At 47.9% G+C, this 24,280-nt stretch overlaps 4 non-coding genes across 4 annotated transcripts; all 4 read right to left on the bottom strand.

The window, feature by feature from the left end:
- Positions 1-4,670: 4,670 nt before the first annotated feature.
- Positions 4,671-4,742, bottom strand: TRNAP-CGG (transfer RNA proline (anticodon CGG)). Its single transcript has one exon. It is a non-coding gene; the product is annotated as a tRNA-Pro (tRNA).
- Positions 4,743-12,286: 7,544 nt separating this feature from the next.
- TRNAP-CGG (transfer RNA proline (anticodon CGG)) lies at positions 12,287-12,358 on the bottom strand. The gene has a single exon. It is a non-coding gene; the product is annotated as a tRNA-Pro (tRNA).
- Positions 12,359-15,851: 3,493 nt separating this feature from the next.
- TRNAP-CGG (transfer RNA proline (anticodon CGG)) lies at positions 15,852-15,923 on the bottom strand. Its single transcript has one exon. It is a non-coding gene; the product is annotated as a tRNA-Pro (tRNA).
- Positions 15,924-23,473: 7,550 nt separating this feature from the next.
- Positions 23,474-23,545, bottom strand: TRNAP-CGG (transfer RNA proline (anticodon CGG)). Its single transcript has one exon. It is a non-coding gene; the product is annotated as a tRNA-Pro (tRNA).
- Between the last annotated feature and the right edge of the window lie 735 nt (positions 23,546-24,280).

Below are 24,280 nucleotides of genomic sequence, written 5' to 3'. Positions count from 1 at the left end.
CAAGGCACATGCACGACCACCGAGGGATGCAGATAACTTTTTATCGTCCTGCAATAGTAAAGCACATTTTACACAGGTCACAAGTTTTTAAAGGTCATTTCTGTCTAAGTGTGCATTGAGAGAGACTGAGGTTTTAGTGAGAAAACACAAAAGCTACTGCTGTCCAGTGTCGAACCGGGGACCTTTTGCGTGTGAGGCAAATGTGATAACCACTACACTACATAAACAAGCTTGCTGGCTTGACTGAAGGAGCACAGTTCCTCTCATATGTTTGCTCGATTTCCTCTATACTTGATCAGCAGTTGCTCAGAATGCGAGGGGTAAGTGTGAAAATTGCAGCGGTGTCAGCCAGCATGCATACACTCAGACGTCCTGAAAAGTCACAGCTGCGGGCAGAGACAGACAAATATCTGATGCCTAAATGCCAGGAACGCAAGCCTGTGAAATCATCACACAGGGAGCACTGAGAGCAAGCAGGAAGGAAGAAAAGGCATTGTAATCCATTTTTCGCCTGAGGCAAAAAATATGTTTTGCGCAAGAATGCTTCGAGTGGAATGAGAGATGTTGAGGGGTTGTGTATTTTGAGCAGGATTTGATTGTTTTCCGCTAAAATGGGCTCCTGCGGGATTAAAACACGGGACCTCTCGCACCCGAAGCGAGAATCATACCCCTAGACCAACGAGCCTGGGGACAGAAACGCTACAGCTCCCACCCTGCTCCGAGGGTTGGTGGCAGAGAGTGTGAGACTACATCCCAAAGCAAGAAACGCCACATGGTGCTCTCTTCTGCAGTATGACTACAGTCATTTGCATGGTCGTCATCGAACATGACATAAAAAGCCTCTATCCTTTAGACATTTTGTCCCAGATTTACAAGAAAATGACTGAGCGCGACGCTGTGCCAAATTTGCAAGCCCCACGCTCCGTCATTTTAAAAATGCAGGGAAGCGCCGTATTTAGTAGAATACAGCGCACCCCTGTGCTTCCCCCTGCGCCAGCTCTAAATTAGCTGCTGAGCGCCAACGCAGCCGTTCTTGCACCATGGTACAAGGATGACTGCGTTGAGGGGGAAATAGTTTTTGTGCAGGAAGGGACACCTTCCTGGCCAAAAGAAAAATCTTCAATGGTGATTTGCTCTTACTTCTATGTGTGCTGCAGAATGCAGCACACATAGAAAGAGAAAAAACGAGGAGAAATGAAAACATTTCTCCTCAGTGCGCCACTCTAACGATACCCCTGGGATGGCGGTGGATTTTGGCGCTGACGCAGATTTACGACAACTCCTAAATCTGGAGCAGCATTAAAATGCTATGGTGTTGCTGTGGCACACTTACAGCAACACCCATTGCACGCCCTTTCCAGGGAAAGCGCTGAATGCTAAGGTGCCGTATTTACAAGGTGGTGTTAAGCCACAAAAAGTGGCTGAACGCCATCTTGTAAATACCGCGCAGTGCATAGTGCCACCGGGGCGTCACTAAAAGTGATGCTCCGTTGGCAATTGGGCCTTGTAAGTCTGGCACCTTATTTGCTCAAGGTGTGTGTTCTTGGTGAAGGCAGGAAAGCTATTTTCGCTCTCATACCTTCCTTCCTTGGCTGGCTTGAATGCGGTAGGCTCAGGCTTCAATGCAAAGGTCAAACAGTGAGCAACTGACTGACGTAAGCTGGCGCAGCTCCTCTTGGTGAGCTGTGACAGATGCCCCAGGAGCGTAGTACCTCACGATGGTGAGGGATAGACACAGTCTCTTTTATCTCAGCTTGCCTGTCAGCTGTGTCAGGAAATGCAAATACTGGGAAAAAGCCCAGCGACTTGCTGTATTTGCTTGGCTTCGAACCAGGGACCTTTTGCATGTGAGGTGCGCATGATAACCACTACACTACACAAACAGACACACTTGCCGGCTTGCTTCATGTGGCTATGCATTGTACTGGAACCACCACCCTATGGAAACAGACACACCTGCTTGCTTTATGTGGCTCTGCATTGGACTGGGATGCAAGGACTGAGGGCTAATGTTCATGACGCTCAAAGCTGAGCCTTCCGGAACACGATCTCTTGCCTTGGACGAAAGGAACTGGCATCACTTTCATTCCAAGAGGTGATTTCAGAACTGGACCCGAAATTACCATGGAGAAGCACTGTGCATTTAATGTTCCTATGAGCACTGCTGCTCCAGCACAGAAAAGCAGTTGCAAAGAAATCTCGCATACCTTCATGATGCTGAACCGTCTCAACGCAGGTATAAAGCATGTATTGCATTGCAACATGACATCTTACAAGAGTGAAAAGCAGAAATACTCCTGTTTAAAACACAGACTGAACCTATAAAGGTAAGGGTTTGTCTGGAATTTGAACCAAGGTCCTCTCACACCTGAAGCGAGAATCATACCCCTATACCAACTAGACTGCTGCTGCAGAGGCATTTGAAACATCTTCTGAAGCGTCTTTCAGGAAAGCAGGGCCATTTGGAGGCTCTCTCTCTAAGCGTGCCATAGCAATTGATGTTTTCTGTCAAGGATTTTTTGTTTGTCTCTAGCAAGGAAAGAGGTAGTCAAGATGCCCTGTGCCAGTGAGCTGAACTAGGGCACTGATGTGAAAAGCAGACCCTTTCTGGTAGTTGTAACCCTCTGCAAGTCCTGGACCCTTGCACCTTAGACTTCCAGACCAGAAGCACTGAAGGGCCTGCTAGCTCTTGAGCCAGAGAAGCATGCCTCTTGGATTCAAGCACACTTGCAACATGACATCTTACAAGAGTGAAAAGCAGAAATACTCCTGTTTAAAACACAGACTGAACCTATAAAGGTAAGGGTTTGTCTGGGATTTGAACCAAGGTCCTCTCACACCCGAAGCGAGAATCATACCCCTATACCAACTAGACAGCTGCTGCAGAGGCATTTGAAACATCTTCTGAAGCGTCTTTCATAAAAGCAGGGCCATTCGGAGGCTCTCTCTCTAAGCGTGCCATAGCAATTGATGTTTTCTGTCAAGGATTTTTTGTTTGTCTCTAGCAAGGAAAGAGGTAGTCAAGATGCCCTGTGCCAGTGAGCTGAACTAGGGCACTGATGTGAAAAGCAGACCCTTTCTGATAGTTGTAACCCTCTGCAAGTCCTGGACCCTTGCACCTTAGACTTCCAGACCAGAAGCACTGAAGGGCCTGCTAGCTCTTGAGCCAGAGAAGCATGCCTCTTGGATTCAAGCACACTTGCTCGCTCAGCGCTCAATGAGGTTCAATTAGACGAGATTTATAGTAGTGGCTCATAGGCCTGAAACACTCACCTGGGAGACGCGGGGTGGCTGATTTCCCGGAATGGCCCTTGATGGGGAAATCACCTCCTTTCCCCCGCCTCATTTCAGAATTGTGTGCAAGTCGCAAGACAGTGTTCAGGGGTTCATGGGTACTGCCTACTCCCAGCTGCCTCTCTGTCTTCTTCATGTAAATTGCAAGTTACGAGGAGGCACCATTGCCAATATGCTCCGCCCACCTAACCAAGAAACCCAGTTTGAGCTTGTCTGCCTGTGTTATTGCAGGGGCAGTGTCTTCTTTCCCCAAAAGGTGGCAGGAGAGACTCACTTCAAACGATAGAATCAACTGCTTAAGTAGAAACCAGCATGGTAGTTACTGTCATAAAGTGCAGCTCTAACAGAATGTGTGACTGAGATGCCCCTTCCAGTAATACACAGAATTTTGATTGAGGGCCCAGCCGATGGGTTGGTGGATTTCTCCTCACATGCCACAGCAGCTTCCAAAGATAGTGGTGTGAGGAGCTGGCTGTGCAAGCAGAGCAAGATTTAAGGGAAGAAAACACACCTGTTAGGAGTGGGATTTGAACCCACGCCTCAATGAAGATACCAGAAGGCTCAGCTTCACTGAAGATCAAGCTCTCTTGAGTCTGGCACCTTAGACCACTCGGCCATCCTGACAGCCAAAACATTGTGCAGGTCTGACTCTTCAGTCTGCACTTGTTGATGCTGCCGCTTGCAATGTTCCTATCAAAGTCACAGCTTTAAAGGCCCCACAATATAACATGGCCAAGAAAAAAAAAAAAAACAGAACAAGAAACAAGGCACATGCACGACCACCGAGGGATGCAGATAACTTTTTATCGTCCTGCAATAGTAAAGCACATTTTACACAGGTCACAAGTTTTTAAAGGTCATTTCTGTCTAAGTGTGCATTGAGAGAGACTGAGGTTTTAGTGAGCAAACACAAAAGCTACTGCTGCCCAGTGTCGAACCGGGGACCTTTTGCGTGTGAGGCAAATGTGATAACCACTACACTACAGAAACAAGCTTGCTGGCTTGACTGAAGGAGCACAGTTCCTCTCATATGTTTGCCCGATTTCCTCTATACTTGATCAGCAGTTGCTCAGAATGCGAGGGGTAAGTGTGAAAATTGCAGCGGTGTCAGCCAGCATGCATACACTCAGACGTCCTGAAAAGTCACAGCTGCGGGCAGAGACAGACAAATATCTGATGCCTAAATGCCAGGAACGCAAGCCTGTGAAATCATCACACAGGGCGCACTGAGAGCAAGCAGGAAGGAAGCCAAGGCATTGTAATCCATTTTTCGCCTGAGGCAAAAAATATGTTTTGCGCAACAATGCTTCGAGTGGAATGAGAAATGTTGAGGGGTTGTGTATTTTGAGCAGGATTTGATTGTTTTCCGCTAAAATGGGCTCATCCGGGATTTGAACCCGGGACCTCTCGCACCCGAAGCGAGAATCACACCCCTAGACCAACGAGCCTGGGGATAGAAGCGCTACGGCTCCCACCCTGCTCCGAGGGTTGGTGGCAGAGAGTGGGAGACTACATCCCAAAGCAAGAAACGCCACATGGTCTCTTCTGCATTATGACTAGAGTCATTTGCATGGTCGTCATCGAACATGACATAAAAAGCCTCTATCCTTTAGACATTTTGTCCCAGATTTACAAGAAAATGACTGAGCGCGACGCTGTGCCAAATTTGCAAGCCCCACGCTCCGTCATTTTCAAAATGCAGGGAAGCGCCGTATTTAGTAGAATACAGCGCACCCCTGTGCTTCCCCCTGCGCCAGCTCTAAATTAGCTGCTGATCGCCAACGCAGCCGTTCTTGCACCATGGTACAAGGATGACTGCGTTGAGGGGGAAATTGTTTTTGTGCAGGAAGGGACACCTTCCTGGCCAAAAGAAAAATCTTCAATGGTGATTTGCTCTTACTTCTATGTGTGCTGCAGAATGCAGCACACATAGAAAGAGAAAAAACGAGGAGAAATGAAAACATTTCTCCTCAGTGCGCCACTCTAACGATACCCCTGGGATGGCGTTGGATTTTGGCGCTGACGCAGATTTACGACAACTCCTAAATCTGGAGCAGCATTAAAATGCTATGGTGTTGCTGTGGCACACTCACAGCAACACCCATTGCACGCCCCTTCCAGGGAAAGCGCTGAATGCTAAGGTGCCGTATTTACAAGGTGGTGTTAAGCCACAAAAAGTGGCTGAACGCCATCTTGTAAATACCGCGCAGTGCATAGTGCCACCGGGGCGTCACTAAAAGTGATGCTCCGTTAGCAATTGGGCCTTGTAAGTCTGGCACCTTATTTGCTCAAGGTGTGTGTTCTTGGAGAGGGCAGGAAAGCTATTTTCGCTCTCATACCTTCCTTCCTTGGCTGGCTTGAATGCGGTAGGCTCAGGCTTCAATGCAAAGGTCAAACAGTGAGCAACTGACTGACGTAAGCTGGCGCAATTCCTCTTGGTGAGCTGTGACAGATGCCTCAGGAGCGTAGTACCTCACGATGGTGAGGGATAGACACAGTTTCTTTTATCTCAGCTTGCCTGTCAGCTGAGTCAGGAAATGCATATACTGGGAAAAAGCCCAGCGAATTGCTGTATTTGCTTGGCTTCGAACCAGGGACCTTTTGCATGTGAGGTGCGCATGATAACCACTACACTACACAAACAGACACACTTGCTGGCTTGCTTCATGTGGCTATGCATTGTACTGGAACCACCACACTATGGAAACAGACACACCTGCTTGCTTTATGTGGCTCTGCATTGGACTGGGATGCAAGGACTGAGGGCTAATGTTCATGACGCTCAAAGCTGAGCCTTCCGGAACACGATCTCTTGCCTTGGAAGAAAGGAACTGGCATCACTTTCATTCCAAGAGGTGATTTCAGAACTGGACCCGAAATTACCATGGAGAAGCACTGTGCATTTAATGTTCCTATGAGCACTGCTACTCCAGCACAGAAAAGCAGTTGCAAAGAAATCTCGCATACCTTCATGATGCTGAACCGTCTCAACGCAGGTATAAAGCATGTATTGCATTGCAACATGACATCTTACAAGAGTGAAAAGCAGAAATACTCCTGTTTAAAACACAGACTGAACCTATAAAGGTAAGGGTTTGTCTGGGATTTGAACCAAGGCCCTCTCACACCCGAAGCGAGAATCTTACCCCTATACCAACTAGACTGCTGCTGCAGAGGCATTTGAAACATCTTCTGAAGCGTCTTTCAGAAAAGCAGGGCCATTCAGAGGCTCTCTCTCTAAGCGTGCCATAGCAATTGATGTTTTCTGTCAAGGATTTTTTGTTTGTCTCTAGCAAGGAAAGAGGTAGTCAAGATGCCCTGTGCCAGTGAGCTGAACTAGGGCACTGATGTGAAAAGCAGACCCTTTCTGGTAGTTGTAACCCTCTGCAAGTCCTGGACCCTTGCACCTTAGACTTCCAGACCAGAAGCACTGAAGGGCCTGCTAGCTCTTGAGCCAGAGAAGCATGCCTCTTGGATTCAAGCACACTTGCTCGATCAGGCGAGATTTATAGTAGTGGCTCATAGGCCTGAAACACTCACCTGGGAGACGCGGGGTGGCTGATTTCCCGGAATGTCCCTTGATGGGGAAATCACCTCCTTTCCCCGCCTCATTTCAGAATTGTGTGCAAGTCGCAAGACAGTGTTCAGGGGTTCATGGGTACTGCCTACTCCCAGCTGCCTCTCTGTCTTCTTAATGTAAATTGCAAGTCACGTGGAGGCACCATTGCCAATATGCTCCGCCCACCTAACCAAGAAACCCAGTTTGAGCTTGTCTGCCTGTGTTGTTGCAGGGGCAGTGTCTTCTTTGCCCAAAAGGTGGCAGGAGAGACTCACTTCAAACGATAGAATCAACTGCTTAAGTAGAAACCAGCATGGTAGTTACTGTCATAAAGTGCAGCTCTAACAGAAGGTGTGCCTGAGATGCCCCTTCCAGTAATACACAGAATTTTGATTGAGGGCCCAGCTGATGGGTTGGTGGATTTCTCCTCACATGCCACAGCAGCTTCCAAAGATAGTGGTGTGAGGAGCTGGCTGTGCAAGCAGAGCAAGATTTAAGGGAATAAACATACCTGTTAGGAGTGGGATTTGAACCCACGCCTCCATGAAGAGACCAGAAGGCTCAGCTTCACTAAAGATCAAGCTCTCTTGAGTCTGGCACTTTAGACCACTCGGCCATCCTGACAGCCAAAACATTGTCCAGGTCTGACTCTTCAGTCTGCACTTGTTGATGCTGCTGCTTGCAATGTTCCTATCAAAGTCACAGCTTTAAAGGCCCCACAATATAACATGGCCAAGAAAAAAAAAAAAAACAGAACAAGAAACAAGGCACATGCACGACCACCGAGGGATGCAGATAACTTTTTATCGTCCTGCAATAGTAAAGCACATTTTACACAGGTCACAAGTTTTTAAAGGTCATTTCTGTCTAAGTGTGCATTGAGAGAGACTGAGGTTTTAGTGAGCAAACACAAAAGTTACTGCTGTCCAGTGTCGAACCGGGGATCTTTTGCGTGTGAGGCAAATGTGATAACCACTACACTACAGAAACAAGCTTGCTGGCTTGACTGAAGGAGCACAGTTCCTCTCATATGTTTGCTCGATTTCCTCTATACTTGATCAGCAGTTGCTCAGAATGCGAGGGGTAAGTGTGAAAATTGCAGCGGTGTCAGCCAGCATGCATACACTCAGACGTCCTGAAAAGTCACAGCTGCAGGCAGAGACAGACAAATATCTGATGCCTAAATGCCAGGAACGCAAGCCTGTGAAATCATCACACAGGGAGCACTGAGAGCAAGCAGGAAGGAAGCCAAGGCATTGTAATCCATTTTTCGCCTGAGGCAAAAAATATGTTTTGCGCAACAATGCTTCGAGTGGAATGAGAGATGTTGAGGGGTTGTGTATTTTGAGCAGGATTTGAATGTTTTCCGCTAAAATGGGCTCGTGCGGGATTTGAACCCGGGACCTCTCTCACCCGAAGCGAGAATCATACCCCTAGACCAACGAGCCTGGGGACAGAAACGCTACAGCTCCCACCCTGCTCCGAGGGTTGGTGGCAGAGAGTGTGAGACTACATCCCAAAGCAAGAAACGCCACATGGTGCTCTCTTCTGCAGTATGACTACAGTCATTTGCATGGTCGTCATCGAACATGACATAAAAAGCCTCTATCCTTTAGACATTTTGTCCCAGATTTACAAGAAAATGACTGAGCGCGACGCTGTGCCAAATTTGCAAGCCCCACGCTCCGTCATTTTAAAAATGCAGGGAAGCGCCGTATTTAGTAGAATACAGCGCACCCCTGTGCTTCCCCCTGCACCAGCTCTAAATTAGCTGCTGAGCGCCAACGCAGCCGTTCTTGCACCATGGTACAAGGATGACTGCGTTGAGGGGGAAATTGTTTTTGTGCAGGAAGGGACACCTTCCTGGCCAAAAGAAAAATCTTCAATGGTGATTTGCTCTTACTTCTATGTGTGCTGCAGAATGCAGCACACATAGAAAGAGAAAAAACGAGGAGAAATGAAAACATTTCTCCTCAGTGCGCCACTCTATCGATACCCCTGGGATGGCGGTGGATTTTGGCGCTGACGCAGATTTACGACAACTCCTAAATCTGGAGCAGCATTAAAATGCTATGGTGTTGCTGTGGCACACTCACAGCAACACCCATTGCACGCCCCTTCCAGGGAAAGCGCTGAATGCTAAGGTGCCGTATTTACAAGGTGGTGTTAAGCCACAAAAAGTGGCTGAACGCCATCTTGTAAATACCGCGCAGTGCATAGTGCCACCGGGGCGTCACTAAAAATGATGCTCCGTTGGCAATTGGGCCTTGTAAGTCTGGCACCTTATTTGCTCAAGGTGTGTGTTCTTGGTGAAGGCAGGAAAGCTATTTTCGCTCTCATACCTTCCTTCCTTGGCTGGCTTGAATGCGGTAGGCTCAGGCTTCAATGCAAAGGTCAAACAGTGAGCAACTGACTGACGTAAGCTGGCGCAGCTCCTCTTGGTGAGCTGTGACAGATGCCCCAGGAGCGTAGTACCTCACGATGGTGAGGGATAGACACAGTCTCTTTTATCTCAGCTTGCCTGTCAGCTGAGTCAGGAAATGCAAATACTGGGAAAAAGCCCAGCGACTTTCTGTATTTGCTTGGCTTCGAACCAGGGACCTTTTGCATGTGAGGTGCGCATGATAACCACTACACTACACAAACAGACACACTTGCCGGCTTGCTTCATGTGGCTATGCATTGTACTGGAACCACCACACTATGGAAACAGACACACCTGCTTGCTTTATGTGGCTCTGCATTGGACTGGGATGCAAGGACTGAGGGCTAATGTTCATGACGCTCAAAGCTGAGCCTTCCGGAACACGATCTTTTGCCTTGGAAGAAAGGAACTGGCATCACTTTCATTCCAAGAGGTGATTTCAGAACTGGACCCGAAATTACCATGGAGAAGCACTGTGCATTTAATGTTCCTATGAGCACTGCTGCTCCAGCACAGAAAAGCAGTTGCAAAGAAATCTCGCATACCTTCATGATGCTGAACCGTCTCAACGCAAGTATAAAGCATGTATTGCATTGCAACATGACATCTTACAAGAGTGAAAAGCAGAAATACTCCTGTTTAAAACACAGACTGAACCTATAAAGGTAAGGGTTTGTCTGGGATTTGAACCAAGGTCCTCTCACACCTGAAGCGAGAATCATACCCCTATACCAACTAGACTGCTGCTGCAGAGGCATTTGAAACATCTTCTGAAGCGTCTTTCAGGAAAGCAGGGCCATTTGGAGGCTCTCTCTCTAAGCGTGCCAGAGCAATTGATGTTTTCTGTCAAGGATTTTTTGTTTGTCTCTAGCAAGGAAAGAGGTAGTCAAGATGCCCTGTGCCAGTGAGCTGAACTAGGGCACTGATGTGAAAAGCAGACCCTTTCTGGTAGTTGTAACCCTCTGCAAGTCCTGGACCCTTGCACCTTAGACTTTCAGACCAGAAGCACTGAATGGCCTGCTAGCTCTTGAGCCAGAGAAGCATGCCTCTTGGATTCAAGCACACTTGCAACATGACATCTTACAAGAGTGAAAAGCAGAAATACTCCTGTTTAAAACACAGACTGAACCTATAAAGGTAAGGGTTTGCCTGAGATTTGAACCAAGGTCCTCTCACACCCGAAGCGAGAATCATACCCCTATACCAACTAGACAGCTGCTGCAGAGGCATTTGAAACATCTTCTGAAGCGTCTTTCAGAAAAGCAGGGCCATTCGGAGGCTCTCTCTCTAAGCGTGCCATAGCAATTGATGTTTTCTGTCAAGGATTTTTTGTTTGTCTCTAGCAAGGAAAGAGGTAGTCAAGATGCCCTGTGCCAGTGAGCTGAACTAGGGCACTGATGTGAAAAGCAGACCCTTTCTGATAGTTGTAACCCTCTGCAAGTCCTGGACCCTTGCACCTTAGACTTCCAGACCAGAAGCACTGAAGGGCCTGCTAGCTCTTGAGCCAGAGAAGCATGCCTCTTGGATTCAAGCACACTTGCTCGCTCAGCGCTCGATGAGGTTCGATCAGGCGAGATTTATAGTAGTGGCTCATAGGCCTGAAACACTCACCTGGGAGACGCGGGGTGGCTGATTTCCCGGAATGGCCCTTGATGGGGAAATCACCTCCTTTCCCCCGCCTCATTTCAGAATTGTGTGCAAGTCGCAAGACAGTGTTCAGGGGTTCATGGGTACTGCCTACTCCCAGCTGCCTCTCTGTCTTCTTCATGTAAATTGCAAGTCACGAGGAGGCACCATTGCCAATATGCTCCGCCCACCTAACCAAGAAACCCAGTTTGAGCTTGTCTGCCTGTGTTGTTGCAGGGGCAGTGTCTTCTTTGCCCAAAAGGTGGCAGGAGAGACTCACTTCAAACGATAGAATCAACTGCTTAAGTAGAAACCAGCATGGTAGTTACTGTCATAAAGTGCAGCTCTAACAGAAGGTGTGCCTGAGATGCCCCTTCCAGTAATACACAGAATTTTGATTGAGGGCCCAGCCGATGGGTTGGTGGATTTCTCCTCACATGCCACAGCAGCTTCCAAAGATAGTGGTGTGAGGAGCTGGCTGTGCAAGCAGAGCAAGATTTAAGGGAAGAAAACACACCTGTTAAGAGTGGGATTTGAACCCACGCCTCCATGAAGATACCAGAAGGCTCAGCTTCACTGAAGATCAAGCTCTCTTGAGTCTGGCACCTTAGACCACTCGGCCATCCTGACAGCCAAAACATTGTGCAGGTCTGACTCTTCAGTCTGCACTTGTTGATGCTGCCGCTTGCAATGTTCCTATCAAAGTCACAGCTTTAAAGGCCCCACAATATAACATGGCCAAGAACAAAAAAAAAAACAGAACAAGAAACAAGGCACATGCACGACCACCGAGGGATGCAGATAACTTTTTATCGTCCTGCAATAGTAAAGCACATTTTACACAGGTCACAAGTTTTTAAAGGTCATTTCTGTCTAAGTGTGAATTGAGAGAGACTGAGGTTTTAGTGAGCAAACACAAAAGCTACTGCTGCCCAGTGTCGAACCGGGGACCTTTTGCGTGTGAGGCAAAAGTGATAACCACTACACTACAGAAACAAGCTTGTTGGCTTGACTGAAGGAGCACAGTTCCCCTCATATGTTTGCCCGATTTCCTCTATACTTGATCAGCAGTTGCTCAGAATGCGAGGGGTAAGTGTGAAAATTGCAGCGGTGTCAGCCAGCATGCATACACTCAGACGTCCTGAAAAGTCACAGCTGCGGGCAGAGACAGACAAATATCTGATGCCTAAATGCCAGGAACGCAAGCCTGTGAAATCATCACACAGGGCGCACTGAGAGCAAGCAGGAAGGAAGCCAAGGCATTGTAATCAATTTTTCGCCTTAGGCAAAAAATATGTTTTGCGCAACAATGCTTCGAGTGGAATGAGAAATGTTGAGGGGTTGTGTATTTTGAGCAGGATTTGATTGTTTTCTGCTAAAATGGGCTCGTCCGGGATTTGAACCCGGGACCTCTCGCACCCGAAGCAAGAATCACACCCCTAGACCAACGAGCCTGGGGACAGAAGCTCTACGGCTCCCACCCTGCTCCGAGGGTTGGTGGCAGAGAGTGGGAGACTACATCCCAAAGCAAGAAACGCCACATGGTGCTCTCTTCTGCAGTATGACTAGAGTCATTTGCATGGTCGTCATCGAACATGACATAAAAAGCCTCTATCCTTTAGACATTTTGTCCCAGATTTACAAGAAAATGACTGAGCGCGACGCTGTGCCAAATTTGCAAGCCCCACGCTCCGTCATTTTCAAAATGCAGGGAAGCGCCGTATTTAGTAGAATACAGCGCACCCCTGTGCTTCCCCCTGCGCCAGCTCTATAATTAGCTGCTGATCGCCAACGCAGCCGTTCTTGCACCATGGTACAAGGATGACTGCGTTGAGGGGGAAATTGTTTTTGTGCAGGAAGGGACACCTTCCTGGCCAAAAGAAAAATCTTCAATGGTGATTTGCTCTTACTTCTATGTGTGCTGCAGAATGCAGCACACATAGAAAGAGAAAAAACAAGGAGAAATGAAAACATTTCTCCTCAGTGCGCCACTCTAACGATACCCCTGTGATGGCGTTGGATTTTGGCGCTGACGCAGATTTACGACAACTCCTAAATCTGGAGCAGCATTAAAATGCTATGGTGTTGCTGTGGCACACTCACAGCAACACCCATTGCATGCCCCTTCCAGGGAAAGCGCTGAATGCTAAGGTGCTGTATTTACAAGGTGGTGTTAAGCCACAAAAAGTGGCTGAACGCCATCTTGTAAATACCGCGCAGTGCATAGTGCCACCGGGGCGTCACTAAAAGTGATGCTCCGTTGGCAATTGGGCCTTGTAAGTCTGGCACCTTATTTGCTCAAGGTGTGTGTTCTTGGAGAGGGCAGGAAAGCTATTTTCGCTCTCAGACCTTCCTTCCTTGGCTGGCTTGAATGCGGTAGGCTCAGGCTTCAATGCAAAGGTCAAACAGTGAGCAACTGACTGACGTAAGCTGGCGCAACTCCTCTTGGTGAGCTGTGACAGATGCCCCAGGAGCGTAGTACCTCACGATGGTGAGGGATAGACACAGTTTCTTTTATCTCAACTTGCCTGTCAGCTGAGTCAGGAAATGCAAATACTGTGAAAAAGCCCAGCGACTTGCTGTATTTGCTTGGCTTCGAACCAGGGACCTTTTGCATGTGAGGTGCGCATGATAACCACTACACTACACAAACAGACACACTTGCTGGCTTGCTTCATGTGGCTATGCATTGTACTGGAACCACCACACTATGGAAACAGACACACCTGCTTGCTTTATGTGGCTCTGCATTGGACTGGGATGCAAGGACTGAGGGCCAATGTTCATGAGGCTCAAAGCTGAGCCTTCCGGAACACGATCTCTTGCCTTGGAAGAAAGGAACTGGCATCACTTTCATTCCAAGAGGTGATTTCAGAACTGGACCCGAAATTACCATGGAGAAGCACTGTGCATTTAATGTTCCTATGAGCACTGCTACTCCAGCACAGAAAAGCAGTTGCAAAGAAATCTCGCATACCTTCATGATGCTGAACCGTCTCAACGCAGGTATAAAGCATGTATTGCATTGCAACATGACATCTTACAAGAGTGAAAAGCAGAAATACTCCTGTTTAAAACACAGACTGAACCTATAAAGGTAAGGGTTTGTCTGGGATTTGAACCAAGGCCCTCTCACACCCGAAGCGAGAATCTTACCCTTATACCAACTAGACTGCTGCTGCAGAGGCATTTGAAACATCTTCTGAAGCGTCTTTCAGAAAAGCAGGGCCATTCAGAGGCTCTCTCTCTAAGCGTGCCATAGCAATTGATGTTTTCTGTCAAGGATTTTTTGTTTGTCTCTAGCAAGGAAAGAGGTAGTCAAGATGCCCTGTGCCAGTGAGCTGAACTAGGGCACTGATGTGAAAAGCAGACCCTTTCTGGTAGTTGTAACCCTCTGCAAGTCCTGGACCCTTGCACCTTAGACTTCCAGACCAGAAGCACTGAAGGGCCTGCTAGCTCTTGAGCCAGAGAAGCATGCCTCTTGGATTTAAGCACACTTGCTCGATCAGGCGAGATTTATAGTAGTGGCTCATAGGCCTGAAACACTCACCTGGGAGACGCGGGGTGGCTGATTTCCCGGAATGGCCCTTGATGGTGAAATCACCTCCTTTCCCCCGCCTTATTTGAGAATTGTGTGCAAGTCGCAAGACAGTGTTCAGGGGTTCATGGGTACTGCCTACTCCCAGCTGCCTCTCTGTCTTCTTCATGTAAATTGCAAGTCACGTGGAGGCACCATTGCCAATATGCTCCGCCCACCTAATCAAGAAACCCAGTTTGAGCTTGTCTGGCTGTGTTGTTGCAGGGGCAGTGTCTTCTTTGCCCAAAAGGTGGCAGGAGAGACTCACTTCAAACGATAGAATCAACTGCTTAAGTAGAAACCAGCATGGTAGTTACTGTCATAAAGTGCAGCTCTAACAGAAGGTGTGCCTGAGATGCCCCTTCCAGTAATACACAGAATTTTGATTGAGGGCCCAGCTGATGGGTTGGTGGATTTCTCCTCACATGCCACAGCAGCTTCCAAAGATAGTGGTGTGAGGAGCTGGCTGTGCAAGCAGAGCAAGATTTAAGGGAAGAAAACACACCTGTTAGGAGTGGGATTTGAACCCACGCCTCCATGAAGATACCAGAAGGCTCAGCTTCACTGAAGATCAAGCTCTCTTGAGTCTGGCACCTTAGACCACTCGGCCATCCTGACAGCCAAAACATTGTGCAGGTCTGACTCTTCAGTCTGCACTTGTTGATGCTGCCGCTTGCAATGTTCCTATCAAAGTCACAGCTTTAAAGGCCCCACAATATAACATGGCCAAGAACAAAAAAAAAAACAGAACAAGAAACAAGGCACATGCACGACCACCGAGGGATGCAGATAACTTTTTATCGTCCTGCAATAGTAAAGCACATTTTACACAGGTCACAAGTTTTTAAAGGTCATTTCTGTCTAAGTGTGAATTGAGAGAGACTGAGGTTTTAGTGAGCAAACACAAAAGCTACTGCTGCCCAGTGTCGAACCGGGGACCTTTTGCGTGTGAGGCAAAAGTGATAACCACTACACTACAGAAACAAGCTTGTTGGCTTGACTGAAGGAGCACAGTTCCCCTCATATGTTTGCCCGATTTCCTCTATACTTGATCAGCAGTTGCTCAGAATGCGAGGGGTAAGTGTGAAAATTGCAGCGGTGTCAGCCAGCATGCATACACTCAGACGTCCTGAAAAGTCACAGCTGCGGGCAGAGACAGACAAATATCTGATGCCTAAATGCCAGGAACGCAAGCCTGTGAAATCATCACACAGGGCGCACTGAGAGCAAGCAGGAAGGAAGCCAAGGCATTGTAATCAATTTTTCGCCTTAGGCAAAAAATATGTTTTGCGCAACAATGCTTCGAGTGGAATGAGAAATGTTGAGGGGTTGTGTATTTTGAGCAGGATTTGATTGTTTTCTGCTAAAATGGGCTCGTCCGGGATTTGAACCCGGGACCTCTCGCACCCGAAGCAAGAATCACACCCCTAGACCAACGAGCCTGGGGACAGAAGCTCTACGGCTCCCACCCTGCTCCGAGGGTTGGTGGCAGAGAGTGGGAGACTACATCCCAAAGCAAGAAACGCCACATGGTGCTCTCTTCTGCAGTATGACTAGAGTCATTTGCATGGTCGTCATCGAACATGACATAAAAAGCCTCTATCCTTTAGACATTTTGTCCCAGATTTACAAGAAAATGACTGAGCGCGACGCTGTGCCAAATTTGCAAGCCCCACGCTCCGTCATTTTCAAAATGCAGGGAAGCGCCGTATTTAGTAGAATACAGCGCACCCCTGTGCTTCCCCCTGCGACAGCTCTATAATTAGCTGCTGATCGCCAACGCAGCCGTTCTTGCACCATGGTACAAGGATGACTGCGTTGAGGGGGAAATTGTTTTTGTGCAGGAAGGGACACCTTCCTGGCCAAAAGAAAAATCTTCAATGGTGATTTGCTCTTACTTCTATGTGTGCTGCAGAATGCAGCACACATAGAAAGAGAAAAAACAAGGAGAAATGAAAACATTTCTCCTCAGTGCGCCACTCTAACGATACCCCTGTGATGGCGTTGGATTTTGGCGCTGACGCAGATTTACGACAACTCCTAAATCTGGAGCAGCATTAAAATGCTATGGTGTTGCTGTGGCACACTCACAGCAACACCCATTGCATGCCCCTTCCAGGGAAAGCGCTGAATGCTAAGGTGCCGTATTTACAAGGTGGTGTTAAGCCACAAAAAGTGGCTGAACGCCATCTTGTAAATACCGCGCAGTGCATAGTGCCACCGGGGCGTCACTAAAAGTGATGCTCCGTTGGCAATTGGGCCTTGTAAGTCTGGCACCTTATTTGCTCAAGGTGTGTGTTCTTGGAGAGGGCAGGAAAGCTATTTTCGCTCTCATACCTTCCTTCCTTGGCTGGCTTGAATGCGGTAGGCTCAGGCTTCAATGCAAAGGTCAAACAGTGAGCAACTGACTGACGTAAGCTGGCGCAACTCCTCTTGGTGAGCTGTGACAGATGCCCCAGGAGCGTAGTACCTCACGATGGTGAGGGATAGACACAGTTTCTTTTATCTCAACTTGTCTGTCAGCTGAGTCAGGAAATGCAAATACTGTGAAAAAGCCCAGCGACTTGCTGTATTTGCTTGGCTTCGAACCAGGGACCTTTTGCATGTGAGGTGCGCATGATAACCACTACACTACACAAACAGACACACTTGCTGGCTTGCTTCATGTGGCTATGCATTGTACTGGAACCACCACACTATGGAAACAGACACACCTGCTTGCTTTATGTGGCTCTGCATTGGACTGGGATGCAAGGACTGAGGGCCAATGTTCATGAGGCTCAAAGCTGAGCCTTCCGGAACACGATCTCTTGCCTTGGAAGAAAGGAACTGGCATCACTTTCATTCCAAGAGGTGATTTCAGAACTGGACCCGAAATTACCATGGAGAAGCACTGTGCATTTAATGTTCCTATGAGCACTGCTACTCCAGCACAGAAAAGCAGTTGCAAAGAAATCTCGCATACCTTCATGATGCTGAACCGTCTCAACGCAGGTATAAAGCATGTATTGCATTGCAACATGACATCTTACAAGAGTGAAAAGCAGAAATACTCCTGTTTAAAACACAGACTGAACCTATAAAGGTAAGGGTTTGTCTGGGATTTGAACCAAGGCCCTCTCACACCCGAAGCGAGAATCTTACCCTTATACCAACTAGACTGCTGCTGCAGAGGCATTTGAAACATCTTCTGAAGCGTCTTTCAGAAAAGCAGGGCCATTCAGAGGCTCTCTCTCTAAGCGTGCCATAGCAATTGATGTTTTCTGTCAAGGATTTTTTGTTTGTCTCTAGCAAGGAAAGAGGTAGTCAAGATGCCCTGTGCCAGTGAGCTGAACTAAGGCACTGATGTGAAAAGCAGACCCTTTCTGGTAGTTGTAACCCTCTGCAAGTCCTGGACCCTTGCACCTTAGACTTCCAGACCAGAAGCACTGAAGGGCCTGCTAGCTCTTGAGCCAGAGAAGCATGCCTCTTGGATTTAAGCACACTTGCTCGATCAGGCGAGATTTATAGTAGTGGCTCATAGGCCTGAAACACTCACCTGGGAGACGCGGGGTGGCTGATTTCCCGGAATGGCCCTTGATGGTGAAATCACCTCCTTTCCCCCGCCTTATTTGAGAATTGTGTGCAAGTCGCAAGACAGTGTTCAGGGGTTCATGGGTACTGCCTACTCCCAGCTGCCTCTCTGTCTTCTTCATGTAAATTGCAAGTCACGTGGAGGCACCATTGCCAATATGCTCCGCCCACCTAATCAAGAAACCCAGTTTGAGCTTGTCTGGCTGTGTTGTTGCAGGGGCAGTGTCTTCTTTGCCCAAAAGGTGGCAGGAGAGACTCACTTCAAACGATAGAATCAACTGCTTAAGTAGAAACCAGCATGGTAGTTACTGTCATAAAGTGCAGCTCTAACAGAAGGTGTGCCTGAGATGCCCCTTCCAGTAATACACAGAATTTTGATTGAGGGCCCAGCTGATGGGTTGGTGGATTTCTCCTCACATGCCACAGCAGCTTCCAAAGATAGTGGTGTGAGGAGCTGGCTGTGCAAGCAGAGCAAGATTTAAGGGAAGGAAACACACCTGTTAGGAGTGGGATTTGAACCCACGCCTCCATGAAGAGACCAGAAGGCTCAGCTTCACTAAAGATCAAGCTCTCTTGAGTCTGGCACTTTAGACCACTCGGCCATCCTGACAGCCAAAACATTGTCCAGGTCTGACTCTTCAGTCTGCACTTGATGATGCTGCTGCTTGCAATGTTCCTATCAAAGTCACAGCTTTAAAGGCCCCACAATATAACATGGGCAAGAAAAAAAAAAAAAACAGAACAAGAAACAAGGCACATGCACGACCACCGAGGGATGCAGATAACTTTTTAGCGTCCTGCAATAGTAAAGCACGTTTTACACAGGTCACAAGTTTTTAAAGGTCATTTCTGTCTTAGTGTGCATTGAGAGAGACTGAGGTTTTAGTGAGCAAACACAAAAGCTACTGCTGCCCAGTGTCGAACCGCGGACCTTTTGCGTGTGAGGCAAATGTGATAACCACTACACTACAGAAACAAGCTTGCTGGCTTTACTGAAGGAGCACAGTTCCTCTCATATGTTTGCCCGATTTCCTCTATACTTGATCAGCAGTTGCTCAGAATGCGAGGGGTAAGTGTGAAAATTGCAGCGGTGTCAGCCAGCATGCATACACTCAGACGTCCTGAAAAGTCACAGCTGCGGGCAGAGACAGACAAATATCAGATGCCTAAATGCCAGGAACGCAAGCCTGTGAAATCATCACACAGGGCGCACTGAGAGCAAGCAGGAAGGAAGCCAAGGCATTGTAATCCATTTTTCGCCTGAGGCAAAAAATATGTTTTGCGCAACAATGCTTCGAGTGGAATGAGAAATGTTGAGGTGTTGTGTATTTTGAGCAGGATTTGATTGTTTTCCGCTAAAATGGGCTCGTCTAGGATTTGAACCCGGGACCTCTCTCACCCGAAGCGAGAATCATACCCCTAGACCAACAAGCCTGGGGACAGAAACGCTACAGCTCCCACCCTGCTCCGAGGGTTGGTGGCAGAGAGTGTGAGACTACATCCCAAAGCAAGAAACGCCACATGGTGCTCTCTTCTGCAGTATGACTAGAGTCATTTGCATGGTCGTCATCGAACATGACATAAAAAGCCTCTATCCTTTAGACATTTTGTCCCAGATTTACAAGAAAATGACTGAGCGCGACGCTGTGCCAAATTTGCAAGCCCCACGCTCCGTCATTTTAAAAATGCAGGGAAGCGCCGTATTTAGTAGAATACAGCGCACCCCTGTGCTTCCCCCTGCGCCAGCTCTAAATTAGCTGCTGAGCGCCAACGCAGCCGTTCTTGCACCATGGTACAAGGATGACTGCGTTGAGGGGGAAATTGTTTTTGTGCAGGAAGGGACACCTTCCTGGCCAAAAGAAAAATCTTCAATGGTGATTTGCTCTTACTTCTATGTGTGCTGCAGAATGCAGCACACATAGAAAGAGAAAAAACGAGGAGAAATGAAAACATTTCTCCTCAGTGCGCCACTCTAACGATACCCCTGGGATGGCGTTGGATTTTGGCGCTGACGCAGATTTACGACAACTCCTAAATCTGGAGCAGCATTAAAATGCTATGGTGTTGCTGTGGCACACTCACAGCAACACCCATTGCACGCCCCTTCCAGGGAAAGCGCTGAATGCTAAGGTGCCGTATTTACAAGGTGGTGTTAAGCCACAAAAAGTGGCTGAATGCCATCTTGTAAATACCGCGCAGTGCATAGTGCCACCGGGGCGTCACTAAAAGTGATGCTCCGTTGGCAATTGGGCCTTGTAAGTCTGGCACCTTATTTGCTCAAGGTGTGTGTTCTTGGTGAGGGCAGGAAAGCTATTTTCGCTCTCATACCTTCCTTCCTTGGCTGGCTTGAATGCGGTAGGCTCAGGCTTCAATGCAAAGGTCAAACAGTAAGCAACTGACTGACGTAAGCTGGCGCAGCTCCTCTTGGTGAGCTGTGACAGATGCCCCAGGAGCGTAGTACCTCACGATGGTGAGGGATAGACACAGTCTCTTTTATCTCAGCTTGCCTGTCAGCTGAGTCAGGAAATGCAAATACTGGGAAAAAGCCCAGCGACTTGCTGTATTTGCTTGGCTTCGAACCAGGGACCTTTTGCATGAGAGGTGCGCATGATAACCACTACACTACACAAACAGACACACTTGCCGGCTTGCTTCATGTGGCTATGCATTGTACTGGAACCACCACACTATGGAAACAGACACACCTGCTTGCTTTATGTGGCTCTGCATTGGACTGGGATGCAAGGACTGAGGGCTAATGTTCAAGACGCTCAAAGCTGAGCCTTCCGGAACACGATCTCTTGCCTTGGAAGAAAGGAACTGGCATCACTTTCATTCCAAGAGGTGATTTCAGAACTGGACCCGAAATTACCATGGAGAAGCACTGTGCATTTAATGTTCCTATGAGCACTGCTGCTCCAGCACAGAAAAGCAGTTGCACAGAAATCTCGCATACCTTCATGATGCTGAACCGTCTCAACGCAGGTATAAAGCATGTATTGCATTGCAACATGACATCTTACAAGAGTGAAAAGCAGAAATACTCCTGTTTAAAACACAGCCTGAACCTATAAAGGTAAGGGTTTGTCTGGGATTTGAACCAAGGTCCTCTCACACCCGAAGCGAGAATCATACCCCTATACCAACTAGACTGCTGCTGCAGAGGCATTTGAAACATCTTCTGAAGCGTCTTTCAGGAAAGCAGGGCCATTTGGAGGCTCTCTCTCTAAGCGTGCCATAGCAATTAATGTTTTCTGTCAAGGATTTTTTGTTTGTCTCTAGCAAGGAAAGAGGTAGTCAAGATGCCCTGTGCCAGTGAGCTGAACTAGGGCACTGATGTGAAAAGCAGACCCTTTCTGGTAGTTGTAACCCTCTGCAAGTCCTGGACCCTTGCCCCTTAGACTTCCAGACCAGAAGCACTGAAGGGCCTGCTAGCTCTTGAGCCAGAGAAGCATGCCTCTTGGATTCAAGCACACTTGCAACATGACATCTTACAAGAGTGAAAAGCAGAAATACTCCTGTTTAAAACACAGACTGAACCTATAAAGGTAAGGGTTTGTCTGGGATTTGAGCCAAGGTCCTCTCACACCCGAAGCGAGAATCATACCCCTATACCAACTAGACAGCTGCTGCAGAGGCATTTGAAACATCTTCTGAAGCGTCTTTCAGAAAAGCAGGGCCATTCGGAGGCTCTCTCTCTAAGCGTGCCATAGCAATTGATGTTTTCTGTCAAGGATTTTTTGTTTGTCTCTAGCAAGGAAAGAGGTAGTCAAGATGCCCTGTGCCAGTGAGCTGAACTAGGGCACTGATGTGAAAAGCAGATCCTTTCTGGTAGTTGTAACCCTCTGCAAGTCCTGGACCCTTGCACCTTAGACTTCCAGACCAGAAGCACTGAAGGGCCTGCTAGCTCTTGAGCCAGAGAAGCATGCCTCTTGGATTCAAGCACACTTGCTCGCTCAGCGCTCGATGAGGTTCGATCAGGCGAGATTTATAGTAGTGGCTCATAGGCCTGAAACACTCACCTGGGAGACGCGGGGTGGCTGATTTCCCGGAATGGCCCTTGATGGGGAAATCACCTCCTTTCCCCCGCCTCATTTCAGAATTGTGTGCAAGTCGCAAGACAGTGTTCAGGGGTTCATGGGTACTGCCTACTCCCAGCTGCCTCTCTGTCTTCTTCATGTAAATTGCAAGTCACGAGGAGGCACCATTGCCAATATGCTCATCCCACCTAACCAAGAAACCCAGTTTGAGCTTGTCTGCCTGTGTTGTTGCAGGGGCAGTGTCTTCTTTGCCCAAAAGGTGGCAGGAGAGACTCACTTCAAACGATAGAATCAACTGCTTAAGTAGAAACCAGCATGGTAGTTACTGTCATAAAGTGCAGCTCTAACAGAAGGTGTGCCTGAGATGCCCCTTCCAGTAATACACAGAATTTTGATTGAGGGCCCAGCCGATGGGTTGGTGGATTTCTCCTCACATGCCACAGCAGCTTCCAAAGATAGTGGTGTGAGGAGCTGGCTGTGCAAGCAGAGCAAGATTTAAGGGAAGAAAACACACCTGTTAGGAGTGGGATTTGAACCCACGCCTCCATGAAGAGACCAGAAGGCTCAGCTTCAACTGAAGATCAAGCTCTCTTGAGTCTAGCACCTTAGACCACTCGGCCATCCTGACAGCCAAAACATTGTGCAGGTCTGACTCTTCAGTCGCACTTGTTGATGCTGCCGCTTGCAATGTTCCTATCAAAGTCACAGCTTTAAAGGCCCCACAATATAACATGGCCAAGAAAAAAAAAAAAAACAGAACAAGAAACAAGGCACATGCACGACCACCGAGGGATGCAGATAACTTTTTATCGTCCTGCAATAGTAAAGCACATTTTACACAGGTCACAAGTTTTTAAAGGTCATTTCTGTCTAAGTGTGCATTGAGAGAGACTGAGGTTTTAGTGAGCAAACACAAAAGTTACTGCTGCCCAGTGTCGAACCGGGGACCTTTTGCGTGTGAGGCAAAAGTGATAACCACTACACTACAGAAACAAGCTTGTTGGCTTGACTGAAGGAGCACAGTTCCCCTCATATGTTTGCCCGATTTCCTCTATACTTGATCAGCAGTTGCTCAGAATGCGAGGGGTAAGTGTGAAAATTGCAGCGGTGTCAGCCAGCATGCATACACTCAGACGTCCTGAAAAGTCACAGCTGCGGGCAGAGACAGACAAATATCTGATGCCTAAATGCCAGGAACGCAAGCCTGTGAAATCATCACACAGGGCGCACTGAGAGCAAGCAGGAAGGAAGCCAAGGCATTGTAATCCATTTTTCGCCTGAGGCAAAAAATATGTTTTGCGCAACAATGCTTCGAGTGGAATGAGAAATGTTGAGGGGTTGTGTATTTTGAGCAGGATTTGATTGTTTTCCACTAAAATGGGCTCGTCCGGGATTTGAACCCAGGACCTCTCGCACCCGAAGCGAGAATCATACCCCTAGACCAACGAGCCTGGGCACAGAAGCGCTACGGCTCCCACCCTGCTCCGAGGGTTGGTGGCAGAGAGTGGGAGACTACATCCCAAAGCAAGAAACGCCACATGGTGCTCTCTTCTGCAGTATGACTAGAGTCATTTGCATGGTCGTCATCGAACATGACATAAAAAGCCTCTATCCTTTAGACATTTTGTCCCAGATTTACAAGAAAATGACTGAGCGCGACGCTGTGCCAAATTTGCAAGCCCCACGCTCCGTCATTTTCAAAATGCAGGGAAGCGCCGTATTTAGTAGAATACAGCGCACCCCTGTGCTTCCCACTGCGCCAGCTCTAAATCAGATGCTGAGAGCCAACGCAGCCGTTCTTGCACCATGGTACAAGGATGACTGCGTTGAGGGGGAAATTGTTTTTGTGCAGGAAAGGACACCTTCCTGGCCAAAAGAAAAATCTTCAATGGTGATTTGCTCTTACTTCTACGTGTGCTGCAGAATGCAGCACACATAGAAAGAGAAAAAACGAGGAGAAATGAAAACATTTCTCCTCAGTGCACCACTCTAACAATACCCATGGGATGGAGTTGGATTTTGGCGATGACGCAGATTTACGACAACTCCTAAATCTGGAGCAGCATCAAAATGCTATGGGGTTGCTGTGGCACACTCACAGCAACACCCATTGCACGCCCCTTCCAGGGAAAGCGCTGAATGCTAAGGTGCCGTATTTACAAGGTGGTGTTAAGCCACAAAAAGTG

This window comes from Pleurodeles waltl, unplaced genomic scaffold, assembly GCF_031143425.1.
Source record: "Pleurodeles waltl isolate 20211129_DDA unplaced genomic scaffold, aPleWal1.hap1.20221129 scaffold_91, whole genome shotgun sequence".
NCBI classification, from domain to species: Eukaryota; Metazoa; Chordata; class Amphibia; order Caudata; family Salamandridae; genus Pleurodeles; species Pleurodeles waltl.
The sequence above is the reverse complement of the archived record's forward strand: the minus strand, read 5'-3'. Positions and strand labels throughout refer to the sequence as shown.